A 20,023-nucleotide genomic window follows, 5' to 3' on the forward strand; every position below is an offset into this window, starting at 1 on the left:
ATAGTTTTGAAATGAGGAAATGCTGCAGACTCCAGTGATCTTGATCTGAATTTGTTACAGATGTTTTTAAAATTATTTTTTAATGGAATAGTTACCCTGATGTCCTTTGATTTGAAAGTGGCAAAAAGTAACATTTCATTTGACTGGATAATGTAATATAACTGTCCCTAAATATGGAACAGTGTTTTTACCATGTTTGGATATTGTTTGGACTGGAAATTTGGGCGAGGTGAGATTGATTACAGACAGAGCAACTTTACTGAAATCCCAGTTAAATTGCGGCATTTATGTTTTGCCCCGTTTTTCGCATCCAAATAAAAAGATCTGACGAACCAAGCAGAATAAGTCACGTGAGATTATTTACCTCAGACACACAGTTACACGATGCTCTGGTCAGTCGGCTCTGTAAAATGATTTCCTGCCTCCTGAGATCTGGTCCCAACTCTGGCAACAACACCTCAAACTGCCCCACTGACATCCTTAACTATGTACGAACACACAGCTTCAGCTCCTGGATCCAACCAGGAAATTCTCCCTGCTGCTGTTTTCTTAGTTTCCTACTTTTCTCAGCTCGTCATCGTTTGACGCCATTTTTAGTTTTCACAGTCCGTTTATTGTTGACGAATTTTCCTCAAATAAGCAACGCGTTCAGTGTGTAACAGCCTTAACACATAATGATGTGTCATTAATTTAAAACATTGTGCTTCCAGTGTGACTCATACAATTTGCATTTCCACTTTACAGTGTTAGAGGTAGAAGAGAGGAGCATACCATGGGGGTGAGTATTAAGGGTGTGGTTCCTTAGAGAGGTGTACTAGAATTATTAAGACTAACCCTTTAATTTTACCAACTCTCTGTTAATCCCAGAGTCACAGTTTTTATATCGTCGAAATTGATCTGTTTTGACCTGTTTGATCATTTTGTTAACTTACGTTTAATGTTCAGATTCTCAGTTTAAAATCATCTGTGGGTGTCAAACTTTCCTTTTCCTGGGCAAGTGTGACAGATTCCCTGCTGAAGGAATAAATTTCATACGTTTAACTTGTTGAGATGCACTGTAATAAATGTGTGGTAAAACTAGAGCAGCACAAACTGCTGGGTCACAAAGTGAAATGCATTTGAATACTTTTACATGGTGATGCAGAAACGCTCATCTGGTCATTTTACGCTGCTGAAATTTGAGCTAGTTGAAAACAGATTAGAACACTGATGGTTTTATTTGGATATTTATCACAGAGAATCCATCAATAAAATTAATATAACTATGATGTGGCTTATGTGATGTTAATGTCAGACCAGACTGCAGCAGATAAAAGCCTAAAAGTTTGAATATAAAGCTTAAGCCTCCAATGAACAACTGTGTTGGCAGAGTGTAAAAAAGAAATGTGTTAAAGTATGAATTCACAAGATTAATCATCTTCATTATAGATCAACATAATTTTTCCCTCTTCTATCTCTGACAATAAAGTCAATGAGTTACATGACATGTCCAATGCCTCTTTTATGTAACATCGCACACCGAGGCAGAAAGCCTGAGTTATCAATAATAACCACATCATGATGGAAATTGTTTGTGATTCTGGTTTTTGGTATTATCAGACAAGCCAATTCAAACCTGACTATGTCAGTCTGGCTTGGTACTACAGCCCTCAAGTGTGTTGTTTGTTGTGTTATTTTGTTTGTGTTCATAACACTATCGAGTAAACTGTAAGTGTAAACTAAATCCTATTGTAATTTTCTAAATGAACAGTGAAAGAGAGCGAGAACTGCAGCTTGTCAGAGATTACAAGCCTCACAAAGATGTCCAGCATCTCAGAATTATGCTTCATGGACCACCAGGTGCTGGAAAGTCCAGCTTCATCAACTCTGTCGACAGTGTTTTAAGAGGCTAAATCGCAACTCGAGCTTTGGCAGCGGCAACCTCTGGTGACAGTTTCACTATTGCAGTATGTATGAGGATGTATTTCTTCTTATCACAGTTGCTGTTAGAGGCTTGCATTAAAAACTCATTTCCTACAAGGTTTTCTAGGACTACAGGAGCACACTGCAGTGGTAACTGCTTTGTAGACGTTGAACTAAAAAAAGAGTGAAAATAGTTGGTACAACTAGTGTGTAAATTATTCTGAAATGTGTAGGGTCTTTAGAATATGGCAATATAAAAAAACATTTTTTACATTTGTAGTACAGGATGTATAAAATTCAGAAAGGAGAGCCAGGAACTTTTTACGCTTTTGTCTTCAATGACACCATGGGCCTTGAGATGAATTTACGTGGAAGACATCAAACTTGCCATTAGTGGACGTGTAAAAGAAGGTTACAGGGTAAGATGTCTTCATTCAGATGTTTGTACACAGTCTGTGATACAGAAACTTTATCATGCAAAAAGATTTCAGTGATTTTGTTTGTTTGTTTTTTCAGTTTAATCCCAAATGTCCCTTGCCGGAATTTGATCCTAACTACAACAGTTCTACCACTTAGGATGACAAAGTCCACATTCTGGTTTTAATCATTCCCGCTGACACAGTGAGCATAATTGATGATGAAACTGTGAGGAAGCTGAAAGCTGTTAGAGCAGCAGCTCATGACAAAGGTGAGAGCAGATGTTGTTCTAAAAGCATGTATGATTTCACAATTTCAAATAATAGAAAAACGTGAGATCAAATGATTGCATTGGTTTCTGTATTGGCAGGGATCCCACAAATAGCTCTCATGACCAAAATTGATGAAGCCTGTCCTGAAGTTAAAAAAAAACACATAAAGAACGCCTACAGGAGCAAGTATTTGAATCAGCTGATATGTTCAAAGAAGTAACTTTCATGAGCTTGTAGACAGTTTACACATGAATGTAACGTCTGTAATTCAGCTGTACATTTCAGTATATTTGTACAGAAACCTCAGCTGGAATCAGTGCAAATAATTCAATAAGTAATTTATAATTACGTCACTAGTGCAACAATACAGTTTCAGTTTTTAAAATGTAATATTGTTTAAACTTAGATGCAAAAAGTGAACGTGAACCTGGGTTTTCCACTGAACTGCATCTTCCTTGTGAAGAACTACCACAAAGAAATCGAGACGGATAACGATGTGGATTCACTGATACTGAGTGTACTGAAAAAGATCATTGACTATGGAGAGGACTACCTGAATGACTTATAATCCTGAGCTGTCACCAATGTGTGAGGGGGATAGAAAATGAAAATGTTCAGTTACTCTTTGGCTGATTTTGCTTTGCCATCATTACAATCACAGTCACACAAAAAGTTTATTTCATCAGAAACTTTATCGTACTGATTTTTGTCTTGTTCTTATTTTATTTCGCTTTTTTTCTTTCACAAATTAAATCGATATAACCTTCAAACAATATCAATACATGTACTTTTTGCTATTTACTGTATATTCAAAATGTTAACTTCAGGAAGAATGACACATATATGCTTGTAACCTGTTGTCTTCTGTCTAACTCAAATAAATGATTTCAACTCTCGATGTGAGACTTTCCTCTGTGAATCAGTGATTTCTTGTTTCCTGCACTGTAATTAAATCTGTTCGCTTTAAATAATGAAGACTGAGCAGAGAGTGTGTATTTATTTATTCTTTGCATTTATAAGACTGACATAACATTGAAAATGTTCGTAATATTTATATTTTTAGGAGCTCTCCCACTTTTCTAAGTCCAGTCTGTTCAGATAAAGAGGTTTCCATAAGTAATCAGAATTAAATAACACATAAATAGTTATTTTCAGCACATCATTTCCATTTTTAAGGTATTCTTCACATTATTTTTTAAAGTCATTCTTCATGGCACGTGTTAGCCCTGCTGTAAACTGGTGACCTGTCCACGTGTACCCTGCTGTTCACCTTATTACTGCTGGGATAGACTCCAGAAGTTACATAAGCGGTAGAGGGTGGATGGATAGATATTTAATGACTTAGGTTATCAACCCATAAAGCAACCAGGTAGCTATATAACTCCAAAGCAGGACTTGTATATGTGCTTAGCCTCCTCCTTTGGTGTGCAATTGAGAACTTAATCAGATGTTGCAGTTTGTCGGACTTTCAGTCAGAGTCAGACTATTATTTATAAAACTAGTAAGTTTACCTTCTCAGCCTTATGTTTGATTATTTCCATTCAGAGTAAATTCAGCCGTGCTGATACTTTGTTACTACTGCCAGTGTTAGAATAGCAACACTGTAACAGTAAAGAGTGTAATAGCATTGCTTTACAGACTGTATTTCAGTTAACTACTTGATTGTTGTTATTGTGTTCAGTGTTCAGAGCTGATGTTCACTAGAGAGTGTTATCTGTTGTCATTACTGCTGCTATATCTGCACCTGTTTTCGCAGACGGGCCCATATGTGAACCCACTGTCAGAGTGCCTCTTGAGTATTCGTTGGTCCACTAGAGGACAGTGTTGAGCCACAAATTCAAGATTCTAGATTCAAAGTGTTTATTGTCATGTGTGCAAAGAAAAAAGCATTTCTCTGTACATTAATAAATAAGTGGAGACAAAAAAATAAATTGAAGTGTTAAATAAATTTATGTGCAAAAGAGCTATGAGCTTAATATGCTGGTTTGATATGTGAGATGACCTGATGTGCAAAAATTATTATTACTGTTAAAATAGGTCAGCTGTTCAAGAGTCTGATAATGGTGGGGAAGAAGGAGTTGTTGAGTTGGGATGTTCTAGATTTCACACTTTTAAACCTCGGTCTCGAGGGCAGAAGTGTGAACAGTCCGTGTTGGGTGTGTGGGGTCTTTGAGGATGGAGGCAGCTCTCCTCTGGACTCTGCGATGGTAGATGCTCTGCAGAGAGGGCAGCGGGGTCCTGGTGATCTTCTCTGCAGTTGTTATCACTCTCTGCAGGCGTTTGCGGTCCATGGCAGTAGTGCTGCCATACCATGCAGTGATGCAGTTGGTCAGTGTGCTGTCCACTATGCAGCTGCAGAACCCGCTGAGGATCTTGGCCGACATACCAAATTTCCTCAGCCTCCTCAGGAAATACAGTCACTGCTGAGCCTTCTTGACCAGCTGTGTGGTGTTCAGTGTCCAGATGAGGTCCTCAGTGATGTAGACGCCTAGGTACCTAAAGCTGCTCACCCTCTCCACTTCACTCGCCTGGATAAACAGCCGCTGGTGAGGCCTCCTCTTCTTCCTCGTGTCTACTATCACCTCTTTTGAGGGTGTTGTCCTCGCACCATGACACCAGGTGGGCCACCTCTCTCCTATAAGCCGTTTCGTCCCCTCCAGTGACCAATTTCATCCAATAAAGCTATGATTCTGGGTTCATATAATGTTGTATTATCTGCTTCTGTCCCACGGTTAAGAATATATATATATATATATTTTTTTATCTGAATAATTGAAAGAGATGTGTAACTATTTTCGATTTACACTTTGTCCTACTAATATATCATTTTCTTTCTATTTTTTTTTCTTTTTAAAAATATGTCTCAGTGTTTTTGAACTTTTGGACCGTGTTTACTTGTTATTGTTGTGTTTCTTAGTCATTTTTTGGTATTGTTTAGTTTCCTTGTGCTTCCTAGTTTAATCATTTCTAGTTCTGGTTCTTATGTCATTTAGTTTGTTCTCTTTCGTGTCCTGGTTGTCTTGGTCTCGACTTTGTGTTCTCCCCAGCTTTTCATGTCTCCCTCACTTTCTGTCTTTGTGTTGTGTTTCCTATTTTATTTTGGTAGTCTGCGTCTCATGTGCATTGTGTTCAGTTTTGCTTCCCCTGTCTTGTTATTTCTGATTTTGCTCTGTGCTTCCATTAGTGTTTATTAGTTTTTGTTTCTAATATGGGGTTACAGCAAATAAAGCTGCCTCCTTGGATGGACAACTTGGCGCCCCTTATGGCGGACGTGTTTGCAATGCACTCCCGACACCAACTTTATTTATTGTTTATTCTAGTGCTTATGAGTGTGGCTAATATTTGGTGCCTGTACTCAAGCATCACTTACAGCAGATAAACACTTTGGGATTTAGGAAAAGTTCACCATGGGCTCAGTCCAGACGTTTTGGACTGCAGCTTTCTTCTGTGCTTGGATACTACCGACTCCAGCTGGCAAGCCGCAACACCCCCAGGCTCAAGTACTCAGAGTGACCATCGACCAGCGCACCCAAGACGGAAGCGCGGCAAGAGTGGTGGGCTCAAGCTAAGCTAAAGGCTAGAGCAACATAATCACTGCTGCCTAGCCTTTTGTTGGCTAACGTCCACTCTCTCAAAAACAAGATGGATGAGCTGAGAACCAGGATAACATCTCAACGTGAGATCGGAGAGTGCTGTGCTCTGATTTTTACGGAAACCTGGACTACGGCAAGTACGCCAGACTCGGCCATTCAGCTACAGACACACTCGGTGCATCGCCGAGACTGTATAACTGCCTTGGTTAAAAACAAAGGTGGCGGTGTATGCGTTTACATCAACAACAGATGGTGTGTGGACACTCAGGTAGTGGAGAAACAAACACTGTTGTGCAGACATCAAAGTGCTGATGGTGAAGTGCAGAACCTTTTATTTACCAAGGGAGTTCCATGCTGTGTTTCTGCTGGCTGTTTACATCCTCCCGCGGTCCTATCGGACCACAGGACTAGGACTACTGTATGAGGTCATCAGCAAACATCAGACCGCTCACCCAGATGCCATGTTTGTTGTTGCCGGGGATTTTAATCACTGCAACCTCAGGACTGTGCTCCCAAAGTTCCATCAATATGTGAGCTTTCTGACAAGGAATAACAACATCCTGGACCATGTCTACAGCAACGTAAGGGGTGCATACAAGGCAGTGCCTCACCCCATTTTTGGACAGTCCGACCACATTTCTGTGTTCCTCTACAATCTACAATCTGGGGTGTGTTTAACACTGCTGCCCTGAGAGAGTTCTGTGGATCTAGAGGAATATGCATCAGTGGTTAGCAGCTATATCAGCACATGCATTGACAATATTTTCCCCACCAGGTGCTATAAAGTATATCCAAATCAGAAACCATAGTTGAACTGTGAGGTATGTTTTATGTTGCATCTAGAGGCTAAGCCTACACTTGAAGCCACAGATTCACTTTTGACTTCAGGGTCCTCTGGTTCTAAGGAGCATTCCATTAGATTGGTGGGCCAATCACTTTCTGGCTTCTGCAGAAAGCCTGGTCCTTCGATCCAGCAACTGCTATTAACAATGTTCCTGGCCTTGAGCCCTCTTGTAGCATCATCTGCTGGATTTTCTTTTGTGCTAATGTGGCCAGATGGGCAACTCGCTTGCCACTGCCCTGTCTCTGTCGCTCGCCCGATTGCCCTCGCTCTCTTCTGCTCTTGCTCTCTCTGTTAGGCCAGTTTGCCTCAATAGTGCATCCTTCAACCTGTGCAACCTTTTTTGGCTTTTAAGAAGATTTTATATTACCTGGGAGTGAAATTCCCCTAGGTGGCGTTGTCATTTTTATCATTTTTTATATAACCCTTTTTGACCACTTGGCCACACTAACATATCTCCGTTGTCATCCTTTAGTCGCAGTTGTAATGAATGAAACTCTATTTGACATAAAGGCAAGGAATCGTTTATCCTCATTCATTATGTATATGAGTACAGATGTACTATCTGTCCAAAATACAGATTGGTTGAGGTAAATTCTCAACTGAGCCCTTAACTAAAGGTCAATCCAGATGGCAATTACAGTGGCTGTACGTTCCAGATGTGGAATAGCGACTGGTTTTAGAGATGTAACCTTGAAATGAGAAAGCATCTGCAAATCACTGAGCTAAGCTTTCCACCTTTGCAACATGTTTTGGGGTATTGGTTCATCCCATCCAACTTTCCTTTTGCAAAGCTCTTCCTGCATTATTTTGGCAGGCAGCAGGACTGGTGCAAGAAGTCCCAGTGGATCGTAAGTAGAGGTTGATACTGAAAACATTCCACATCTAGTGCAGGATTTTGAGGAACATCCATTTTAAAGTTGAATGAATCAGTTTCCACACACCATTGCAAGCCCAGAGCTCCTTTTACAGGAAGTTTGTCTGTGTCAAGAGTTAGTTCTTTTAAGTCTTTAGCCCTTTGCTCCTCTGGGATACTTTGCAGCAAGGTGCGATTGGTACTGACCCCCTTGGTCAGCATAAATCCTTCCTTTTGACAAAGTGCTGAAATATCTTTGACCAAATTGATAGCATCTGACGTGGACGCCACACTCTTCAAACAGTCATCCACATAGAAGTTGTTTTTTACCGTTTCACATAATATTCAGTTTGATTGTCTTCAGCTTCTTTTCTCAAAGAAAATCTGGTGCAGCTGGGGGAAGACAGTGCACCAAACAGATGAACCGTCATGCAGAAGTCAGTCATATCCTTGCTCAGATCTCCACCTGGCCACCACAAGAAACGCAGAAAGTCCCTGTCCTCTTTGGCAACTTTAATTTGATAAAACATTGCTTTTATGTCACCCATAAATGCAACTGCATCCTGTTGAAATCTAAGCAAAACCCCAAGCAATGTGCTTGTGACATTAGGACCTTGTATGAGCTGATGGTTTCATGATGTCCCCTGGAATGATGCCCCACAGTCAAATACTATTCTTATAGATACTTTCTTGGTAGACAGCGTGATGAGGAATGTACCACTTCTTCCCATTTTCTCAAGCCAGCTGCTGTGAAGGTATTTACTCTGCATATCCTTTATTTATCATTTCATCCATTAAGTTTTTATATTCTTTATGCAACTCTTCATTATGAAGAAGTTTTCTTTTTTGACTTTGCAGTCTTTGTTTAACTATGGGGAAATTGTTTGGCATCTTTATGTTATTCTTTTGAAAAGGTAACTTCAAACAGTAGTTTCCATCTGAGGCAGATTCTTCCATCAACTTGAGGTCCTCTCTTGACAAACCCTATTCCTCTGTAACCTTTTCATTAAAGTCATAGTTATATTGACTTTTCAACGTTTCCTCCACCTTACAAACAGATATCCTATTCACGACTGCTGGTGGGTGCTCGCTGTCCAAGTTGCTTTTACCACCTTCTAAAGAACCATTTATGGCCCATCCCAATGCTGTTCTTATAGCATATGGGCCAGTCCCCTGGCTATGAATGACCTCCAGTGGTTCCAATAACTTGGGAGCATTGCATTCAATCAACAGGTCCACATTAGCCATTATGTGGGGAATTTGAACCTTTGATAGATATGGCCACTTGACCAGATCTTGGTTTTTTTGCAAGGTTATCTGTAGTGACAGGCATCCTTTCCTGTGTTAGGACTTCTGGAAGTTCATAGAAGGCACTGTTGCCCAAACCAGAAATTTCAAGACCAGCAAGTTAGTGTGCAGAGACAACCTTTTCTTGACTCATCATTTGTAACAGAAAGTGAGTTCTTTTGCGCACAAGATTTAGCCTTTGCATGAGGTGCTCTGAACAGAAACTAGCTGAACAGGATCTAAAATTGCATATATCTGTATGACATTACTACCTTTATCAGACTTTATTTGAACTGGCAGAATGGAAAGCAAGCCACTGTCTCTTCTGGCCCCTGTATGACCACAAGTTTTTATAGGAGTTATATTCTTGTGAGAGGAAGGCTCTCCAGAGGATTCTGGACTTAAACTATTTGTGTCTCTGTTATCAATACGGAGGAAAGTGAGATGACCTTTACCACATGTCCTACATGTCAAACACTTAGTACAGTCTTTACTTATGTGCCTAGCACATAAGTAACCGAAACACAGCCCTTTCTCCTTTAGAAAAAGCGTTTTGTCTCTGTGCTTCTTCTGCTGAAACTGTTGACACTCCTCCAGTGTGTGTTGTTGAGTACAGCAGACACAACGTGGCTTTACTGTAAAGTCATGGTTTGTTGTGGTAATTAACCTTCCCGTGCTGTAGGTTTTATCCATGTTCATGGGTGTGACTGCAGCAGCAAAGCTGTTCCCTTTAACTTGTTTGATTGGCTGTAACTTCCTTCAGTTTGTTGTTGACCTTTCAGACAGGGATTGTTGATGTTACATTCTGAATGTCCCCAAATTAAGGATCCAAAAGAATTTGAAACCAAATCTAGCTCTATTTTTAGAATTTTTAAGTACATCATATGCAAAGGCTCTCCAGTTCGCTCTCATTTTGTATGGCAGTTTGCATAAAATGATTTTCATGTTCATTTGCATATCCGGTTCCTGCATATATTGCAGGGTTTTCATGACATTACAACTCCCATGTAAGAACAGAATGTGCTTGCAATGATTTCACATCTTCATTTTTAATGGCAGGCCAGGATCATGCCTTTTCAATGTAAGCAGTTGCGAGTTTATATTCATTTCCAAAGTGCTCTTTGAGCATTTGCTTTGCTTGTATATAGCCTTGTCCTGCAGCCATATATTGGCAACTGCGTACTAGCTCTCTTGGCTGTCCTGTTGTAAACTGCTCTAAATAATACAGTACAATACAATTTTCTTCCACTCCTTGTTCAAACGCAGCGATGAAAGAGATGTACTGAAGAGGATCACCATTGAATACAGGGATTTTCCTGGATGGTATGGATGATGAACGCTGATGCTGAACCAGGGTTGCTGTTATTTCATTTCGTATTTGTAAAATGGTACAAATATCCTCAGACTGTCTTTCTCCTACTGTAAGAATCGACCTGTGTGGTAGAGGATCCAAATTATGAAATTCTGTTGTGGTGCCTGTTTGAGCTTGTAGAGCCTCACTTTCTATTTGTGCTTGTGGTAGGATCATTGCAGATAAACCTGCAATACTAAAAGCAGTGTATCTTCTTTGACTGGTGTACCGGGCTTGACAGCAGCTGCATCTGCAGTTTTTCTCTATGCGATATATCTATGCGACCAAGTAATGCAGCTTTTTCTGCTTTTGCTTTTATTCTTGCAGAAGAAGTTGTGCTTACTTTACCACTAGTTGAGCCTTTAGTGATGGAAGTGATTTATCAACAACATTTGAAACATTGTACTCTGGGTTAACACCATCAACACCATTATTACCCTTTAAATTCAAATGTTCGCAACCAGATAAGCACTGTCTCACTTCATAAGCAAACTTATCAAAAGATATTATTTTTGCTTTAAACCATGTTTCATGCTTTTCTTTTTCATCATCTGGTAACAAACACATGAATGGACCATGAACAGTTTTTGCTCCATTACACAAAACAACTAAATCACTGAATGACGCTTGAACCATAGAGGTTTTATTCAGAATCAGAATCAGAGAGACTTTATTTATCCCCAAGGGGCAATTAAGATACAACAGAGCAGCATGACGTTGAAGATAAGGACAAGGCATAAACAGGCAATAAGAGTGAGATAATAAATACGTAGAATATACAGTATATACACAGTTTTAAAATTAAAGTGACTGAATAGGTGAATAAATAACTGTAATTGTCTAAAAGTGAATAAACTGTCAGCAGTATAAAAACAGTATAGAGTAGTTTATGTTTCAGGTGTGGGAAATGGTCTTATCGGCTGCAGTTAAAAAGCAGGGTGGGAGCCATTAAAATGCAGGGTGAAGAATGTGAGAGGGGTCACTGATGATTTGGCTGCCTGTCTAAGGGCCTGTTAGCTGAAAACCTGTGCCAGAGTTCTGACAGGCAGGCCAATGATTTTAGAGCACACTGATGCAGTGTGCTGCAGTCTGTTCCTGTCCTGAAGGCTGAGGGAGTGGAACCAGCAGGTGATGGAGAAGGTCATGATGCTTTCCAGGAAGGCATAGTAAAAAGTCATCATGATGGGTGTACTGACTCCAAAGGAGTCAGTACACCCAGCCGTTGGTGGCACCTCCTGAGAATCTCCTGTGTTGGCAGAGAATTTCAGGAGGTTGTCAAAGATGGTTCCCAGGTATTTGTACTCCTCAACTACCTCCACTGGCTTCCCGTGGATGGTGGTGGTGACTGAAGCAGCCAGATCCCTCTGCCTACTGGAGAAGGTCACCATCATCTCTTTGGTTTTGCTCACGTTCAGTTGAAGTTTGGAGCTGTTACACCACTCTACAAACTCCTGAAGAGTGGGCCCGTGGTGTGGTGAGGGGCCTGACAGCAGTGACAGGAGAGCTGTGTCGTCAGCATACAGTGGCTTGCAAAAGTATTCGGCCCCCTTGAACTTTTCCACATTTTGTCACATTACAGCCACAAACATGAATCAATGTTATTGGAATTCCACGTGAAAGACCAATACAAAGTGGTGTACACGTGAGAAGTGGAACGAAAATCATACATGATTCTAAACATTTTTTACAAATAAATAACTGCAAAGTGGGGTGTGCGTAATTATTCAGCCCCCTTTGGTCTGAGTGCAGTCAGTTGCCCATAGACATTGCCTGATGAGTGCTAATGACTAAATAGAGTGCACCTGTGTGTAATCTAATGTCAGTACAAATACAGCTGCTCTGTGATGGCGTCAGAGGTTGTCTAAGAGAATATTGGGAGCAACAACACCATGAAGTCCAAAGAACACACCAGACAGGTCAGAGATAAAGTTATTGAGAAATTTAAAGCAGGCTTAGGCTACAAAAAGATTTCCCAAGCCTTGAACATCCCACGGAGCACTGTTCAAGCGATCATTCAGAAATGGAAGGAGTATGGCACAACTGTAAACCTACCAAGACAAGGCCGTCCACCTAAACTCACAGGCCGAACAAGGAGAGCGCTGATCAGAAATGCAGCCAAGAGGCCCATGGTGACTCTGGATGAGCTGCAGAGATCTACAGCTCAGGTGGGGGAATCTGTCCATAGGACAACTATTAGTCGTGCACTGCACAAAGTTGGCCTTTATGGAAGAGTGGCAAGAAGAAAGCCATTGTTAACAGAAAACCACAAGAAGTCCCGTTTGCAGTTTGCCACAAGCCATGTGGGGGACACAGCAAACATGTGGAAGAAGGTGCTCTGGTCAGATGAGACCAAAATGGAACTTTTTGGCCAAAATGCAAAACGCTATGTGTGGCGGAAAACTAACACTGCACATCACTCTGAACACACCATCCCCACTGTCAAATATGGTGGTGGCGGCATCATGCTCTGGGGGTGCTTCTCTTCAGCAGGGACAGGGAAGCTGGTCAGAGTTGATGGGAAGATGGATGGAGCCAAATACAGGGCAATCTTGGAAGAAAACCTCTTGGAGTCTGCAAAAGACTTGAGACTGGGGCGGAGGTTCACCTTCCAGCAGGACAACGACCCTAAACATAAAGCCAGGGCAACAATGGAATGGTTTAAAACAAAACATATCCATGTGTTAGAATGGCCCAGTCAAAGTCCAGATCTAAATCCATTCGAGAATCTGTGGCAAGATCTGAAAACTGCTGTTCACAAACGCTGTCCATCTAATCTGACTGAGCTGGAGCTGTTTTGCAAAGAAGAATGGGCAAGGATTTCAGTCTCTAGATGTGCAAAGCTGGTAGAGACATACCCTAAAAGACTGGCAGCTGTAATTGCAGCAAAAGGTGGTTCTACAAAGTATTGACTCAGGGGGCTGAATAATTACGCACACCGCACTTTTCAGTTATTTATTTGTAAAAAATGTTTGGAATCATGTATGATTTTTGTTCCACTTCTCACGTGTACACCACTTTGTATTGGTCTTTCACGTGGAATTCCAATAAAATTGATTCATGTTTGTGGCTGTAATGTGACAAAATGTGGGAAAGTTCAAGGGGGCCGAATACTTTTGCAAGCCACTGTATTTCACCAGGTGACAGATGGGCTGTGTGGATCTGCAGTCACTGGTGTAGAGGATGAAGAGCAGGGGGGAGAGCACACAGCCCTGGGGGGAGCCAATTATTTTTATATTATATTATTATATAATATAAATATATATAATATTATATTATTATTATTATATTATTTTTGTACTCTTTTAGATAGTTAGCTTTATTTAATTTACATTTTCTATCACATTGCAGTCTTGTCCAGTTTCTAACAAACAAACACCACTGAGGTGTTTGTTGGCAAGGGTGACGTGATGCCACTGGTATGAATGAACTTGTTAAGGGGCAGGGATAGCTTGAGGGGCAGTGATAGCTCAGTAGGTATAGTGGTGATGATCCATGATTGAAAGGCTGGGGGCTCGAATCCACTGAATGGCTACTCTTAGGTACCCCTGAGCAAGGTACTGTCCCTACACACTGCTCCCCAGGTACCCAGTGGCTGCCCACTGCCTCACTGAGTGAGAGGAATTTCCCCATGGGGATCCATAAAGTATACATTATTAAACTTGTTACAGTCCCTTAACTCCAGCTGTACTTATCTTGTTCGTTTTGAATCTTTATTCCACTTCCATCAATTTCATTTGTTTTCAACAGTTCTTTATTCAGCGCTATATCATAACAGCGCAGCAGCCACAAACTGTTTGCTACTTCTGAACAACAACACACCTGCTGCTAATGACGCGTGTCTACCTTAAATACATTCCCATAGACACACCATATCCTAAAACACAAATGTTGACCCAGAGCGGCATACATAAGGTACCAACAGAAAAAATGGCTCCAACACTGCATGCATGCTCCACTGCATTTGCCTCTGGTGATGCAGAGGGCTACAAAAAAGGCCAGATATGACCTATGAAGATCAATCAGAGAAGCCAAGAGGCAGTACAGATTGAAACTGGAAGGATAGTACAACAACTCAGATTCCAGATGCATGTGGCAGGGCCTGCAACATATCACTGATTTCCTGCATAGGAGGAGCAGGGTCAGCCCTCTCATACCTTGAAAAGAAGGACACCTATGTTCGAATATTCTTTATAGACTACAATTCAGCATTCAACACCGTCATCCCAAACAGATTGTTGGCAAAGCTCTCTACTCTTGGACTAAGCTTTGTCCTGGACTTTATCACAGGCAGACCTCAGGCAGCCAGAGCTGGTACCAGGACATCAGATACAAAGATAGTGGGCACAGGCACTCCCCAAGCCTGTGTGCTCAGTCCACTCCTGTACACCTTCTTCACCTATGACTGCGTCCCCTCCAAGAGCAACACCTCCATCATTAAGTTCACTAACGAGACAACCAATGTCGGGCTGATTAATGGTGGATAGGACACTGCTTACAAGAAAGAGGTGGCTCAGCTGGTGTCCTGGTGCCTGGAAAATATTCTCTCCTTAAATGCCGAGAAGACTAAGGAGATGATTATTGACCCAAGGATGAGGAGAGACCAGCACACCCCACTACACATCAATGGGACTCAGGTGGAGAGGGTGAAAACCTTCAAATTCCCCACATCAGTGAGGATCTCACCTGGACCCATAACACATGGCAGATCATCAAGAAGGCTCAACAACAACTCTTCTTCCTAAGGAAGCTGAGAAAATTTGGATCAACCTCCAAACTTGTCAGCAACTTTTACAGATGCACAGGATACAAACTCTGTGATGGAGTTTGTATCCTGACAAACTCCATCACAGTGTGGTACGGGAACTGCACCACTCAGGACAGGAAGGCTCTCCAGTGTGTCATTAAAACGGCACAACTCATCTGTGGACTACCCCTCCCATCACTACAGGACATTTACAACACTCAGGTCAGGAAAAGGGGTTCATCAAGGACCGCACCCAACTACAGCACACACTGTTCACACTCCTGCCATCTGGCAGACGCTACGTAAATGTGAAAGCAAGGGCAACCAGACTAAAAAACTGTTTCTATCCACAGGCCATCAGGCTACTAAATCACTGACTTACTGTCGAACTGTAATTATCCATAACTGTAAATTTGCAATTTTGTACATTTATATTAATCTGTAAATAAGCCATTTTTGCATATATCCTTACATAAACACTTTTGCAAACTCTGTATTTATTATCACTGTGAAAGTGTTGCAACTGCTTACACTTTCAATTCTGATTATACCCACACAATAGTTACAAGCTACAAGTGCTACAAAGCACTGTTTTACTTATTTCTTACTTTCTTTTTAGTTGTGTGAAGGGAACCGGCAAAGTAAGAATTTCATTGCGCTGCGTAATCATCTGTATTTTGCAGTGTACATCACAATAAGCTTCTTGCCTCTTGGATCTTTAGTTTACTACCTTTCGTTTCCGAGTCCTGCATTTGGGTCCTACCTCTGCTTGCCACACAGCACCACCATGACAGCATGTGTTTTTGTCACAAAATGTGTCACACAGTGGAAAATTGTGTTTTCATATTTTGTTTTGAATCAGACTGTGTATTGCTACATAGTGATTTTATTTGCATGTTTTATTGCTATAGTGCTCTTGCATGATTGTTTATTGATATTTTTATTGCATGATTTTATCCCCATATTTATACTGTTTCGTGTTGCTGTATAGTATTCTTTTTTTATTCCACTGTGGATTGGACAGATAATCGCGTGCACCTGTGAGGTGGAGGCGTGCCCCCGAGGTGGCCTATTGGCCGCCAAACTGACTTAAGGGAGATAGTGAGCGCAAAGACAGGAGAAGAGACACACGGAAAGCGAAGAGCAGGAAACCGAACGTGTGCAGACGAGCGCATGTATAAAAGGACCGGCCTGCCTGTGCGGCGTCACGAGACTTCCGGCGATCGGCCAGCATAACCCGGCGATTCAGTTCTGACGGACAGAATAGCAACAGTGGGAGGCGACGCGTGAAATCCACAGTAGGGCAGAGGGGACGCCTCTGCCTGCATCCTTGAGTATCGCTTTCCCACTGTTGGGCGCTAGGCGTGGTTTTGCCGGGGAAGGGTAACAGTGGCTGTGCCGACTACGTTGCTGGCCCGTGTTTGTTGTTTTAGGGCCGGGCTACGAGGGAAGCCGTGTGCGGGCGCAGAGAGTGGTTGGACTGCACGGTCACGCGCCGCCAGGTGGGGATAGGAGCCTCCTCCCTGGCCTTCTGCTGGCGAGATTTTCCCATCCCGGAAGAGGAGCTCCCCTTCTGTCTCTTTCAGCTAAGGAACATTTGCCCGAGTGTGTGTGGTTGGACACTGGGAATAGAGGACTCTGGGGGGGACGTTTTATCGTATAAAAAGGACATTCATTTAGCTTTGATCTTTTTAATTGTATTTTAATCTCTGCCGGCAGGGCTTATTAGCGGGTTGGGAACATTTATTTTATTGTATAGTGGGGATTTTAACTTCTACTTGTGATTCTGGCTGTTCTTCTAAAAAAATAAATGGTGTGTTTAAAGCCGGCCCAGTGTCCGTACTCCGAGCGCTGATTCACTCTCTCCCCTTATGCTTGTATGTATATAGACGTGGTGGCGAAGATTTAGGTCACCAGTTTAGCGGCTACATATTTTTGGCGTTTGTCGACAGGATACAAGTTTGGGGAGCAGTGTTCAGCACCTGGAGTGCAGATATAGAAATGATGATGCCAGTGTATCCGGGTGCCCCTTGGGTACCAAAATATAAGGGTCTTGAAGCGGATGTTTCATATGGAGACTGGAAAGAACAAATACAAGGTTTATTGAATGCTCAAGAAATAGCTGAGGCCCGGAAAGTAGAAATTTTAATTGGGGCTTTAAGTGGCGAGGCAAAGCGTCAAGTAAGCGTGTTAGAAGAAAAAGATAGAGACCAGATTAGGAAAATATTCACATATCTAGATTCTTTATATGGTGACAATACCTCCCTAGCGGTTCTGAGGTCGCAGTTTTTTAGCTGTATACAAAAACCAAATGAGTCGGTAAAATCTTTTACCTTAAGGTTGAGGGAGTTGTACTGCAGGCTACAACAGCGCAATCCAAATCAAGCACCTACTGAAAAGTGTTTACAGGAACAGATGCTGTTGGGCCTGCGGGAGGGCCCGTTGTCCCAAACCCTGCGAGCCTACGTGCGTCACCATCCAGAAGAGGATTTCGCAACAGTCCATCGGGAGGCGTTGCTTCTAGAGGAGGAACAGCTGGGACACCAGGGATTGCAAACTACGTGCTTGGCAGTGGGTGAGTCCAGGTGTGTTAAGCCACCTTATGAACCAGACTGGAAAGAGACATTTAAAAAAGAAATTATGGAGGATGTCAAGGGTCAAATGCGAGACCTTGTCAAAGATGTTGTTAATGAGATTAAACCGCTCTTGCCATAGCAAAGCCCAGCCGGCTCAGCTTTTAATAAATCAAGGTTTAAGCCAAAGCGTTCTGGGTATGCTAATAACTGGACCCGAGAGGGAGAACCCATTTGTCATCGTTGTAAACAAGCTGGGCATATTGCCAGATTCTGTCCAAGCACACTAGACCAGCAACCACCTTTAAACTAATAAACCCCACTGCAGAGGCCCAGGCGGTGGGGACAAGGGACATTTCCAACAATCAGGGGGCCAGTACAGCTTTTGTGGGAGAATGTCCACTTATTGAGGTGTGTATGGGAGGAGTTAAAATGACTGGATTATTAGACACAGGCTCTCAGGTTACACTGGTGCAACAGCAGGTAATGGATCTCCATTTCCCTGAAGTGAATAAAACTGACACACCCCTGTTGTTCGCCTTAAAGGCTGCCAATGGACTGGAGATACCATACTCAGGCTATGCCGTTATGGATTTTGAGGTAGAAGGGGTGGAGATACCAGGAAAAGGGGTTGTGGTTGTGAGAAATGACTGTTCCACGCACCCTTTAATTATTGGGATGAATGTTATTAGTGCATGCTGGAATGATGTTTTTGCCAAAGGCAAGTCTGCTTTTCACCCTCAAAAGCTGAAGTCCCGCAGAGCATGGAAAGAGGCGTTTGTTGTCTGTCAACAGACTGCTACCACCAAGACTGATGGCTTTCTAGGCTATGTTCGACCTGCTAGCCGCAGAGGAGTCAAGGTGCCCCGAACTGTGAAGTGATGGTCTGGGCCGGACGTGTAAAGGTAAGGGTGGGACAGAACGTTTGGCACTAGTGGAAGCATTACCTGATGCTGGACCCTGGGGGTAGCCCGAACCCTGTCAGTAGTCAAAGGAGGGAGGCTCCCCATCCGGGTCTGTAACCCTAATCCATATGAAGTGACTATAGGACGCTACCAGAAAATGGGACAGTTGTATCAGGTGGAGGAGTCGGATGTGTAGGGGGGCAGTGATCTTAGCCTGACAGTGGGATCCGATGGTGTGATCGAGGTGGGCGTAGTTGAAGCAGCTGGGCCCGAAGAGCCTGTGATCCTTGAAGAGGAGGTGAGTCAACTGATTAACGGCATAGACTTGACCCCCCAGCAGAAGGCCGAGCTCCAGACCCTGCTGCAGAGGTGGCGAAAGGTGTTTGCTGTGAATGAGGAGGATTACGGAAGAACTGATTTGGTCCAACACCAGATCCACACAGGTGATGCACCACCCATTAAACAAAAATACCGCCCCTTACCACCACTGATGTACAAGGAGATTAAGATACTCCTAGCAGATATGCTGAAAAAAGGTGTTATTCGGGAGAGTAGCAGTCCCTGGGCAGCCCCCATTGTGTTGGTGAGGAAAAAGGATGGCAGTTGGCGATTTTGTGTAGACTACAGAAAATTAAACGCAGTAACTCATAAAGATGCGTTCCCACTCCCCCGAATTGAAGAGACTTTAACATGTCTGACCAGAGCCGAGTGGTTTTCCACACTGGATCTTGCCAGTGGATACTGGCAGGTGGAAATGGATCCCAAGGATCGGGAGAAAACTGCATTTACCACCCCGTTGGGGTTGTTTGAGTTTGATCGCATGCCTTTTGGACTCTGTAATGCCCCTGCCACCTTTCAGCGCCTGATGCAGCGGTGTCTAAGTAGTCATCTCTCTGAATCTGTTTTGGTATATCTGGATGATATAATAATCTACTCACCTGACTTCTCTACTCATCTACAGCAGTTGGAGAACGTCCTGCAGAAGCTGTGGCAACATGGACTGAAGCTGAGGCTGGACAAATGTAAGCTGTTTCACCGTCAGGTGAAGTTCCTGGGGCATCTTGTCGACCAACAAGGGGTAAGACCGGACCCTGAGAAAATCCAAGCTGTTCAGAACTGGCCTGTTCCCTCTACCACCCGTCAGGTCAGAGCTTTCCTGGGCCTGGCAGGTTACTACAGGCGGTTCGTCCAGGGTTTGCTAGGTTGGCTAGACCTTTAAATGCTCTGCTTGTGGGAATTTCTAGCAGGTCGAGCATGCAGGTCCAGTGGTCTGCTGAATGTC

The 20,023-nt window shown here is 42.6% G+C and overlaps 1 protein-coding gene and 1 long non-coding RNA gene across 3 annotated transcripts in view; both read left to right on the forward strand.

The window, feature by feature from the left end:
* LOC100702575 (interferon-induced protein 44) overlaps positions 1-20,023 on the forward strand; it is a 179,940-nt gene that overhangs the window by 28,488 nt on the left and 131,429 nt on the right. The gene's annotated exons all lie outside the window — the stretch shown is intronic.
* On the forward strand, positions 731-1,864 carry LOC112843728 (uncharacterized). The gene is made up of 2 exons (XR_003216201.1): positions 731-778; positions 1,751-1,864. It is a non-coding gene; the product is annotated as an uncharacterized LOC112843728 (long non-coding RNA).

The sequence above is a fragment of the Oreochromis niloticus genome, linkage group LG23 (assembly GCF_001858045.2).
Source record: "Oreochromis niloticus isolate F11D_XX linkage group LG23, O_niloticus_UMD_NMBU, whole genome shotgun sequence".
NCBI classification, from domain to species: Eukaryota; Metazoa; Chordata; class Actinopteri; order Cichliformes; family Cichlidae; genus Oreochromis; species Oreochromis niloticus.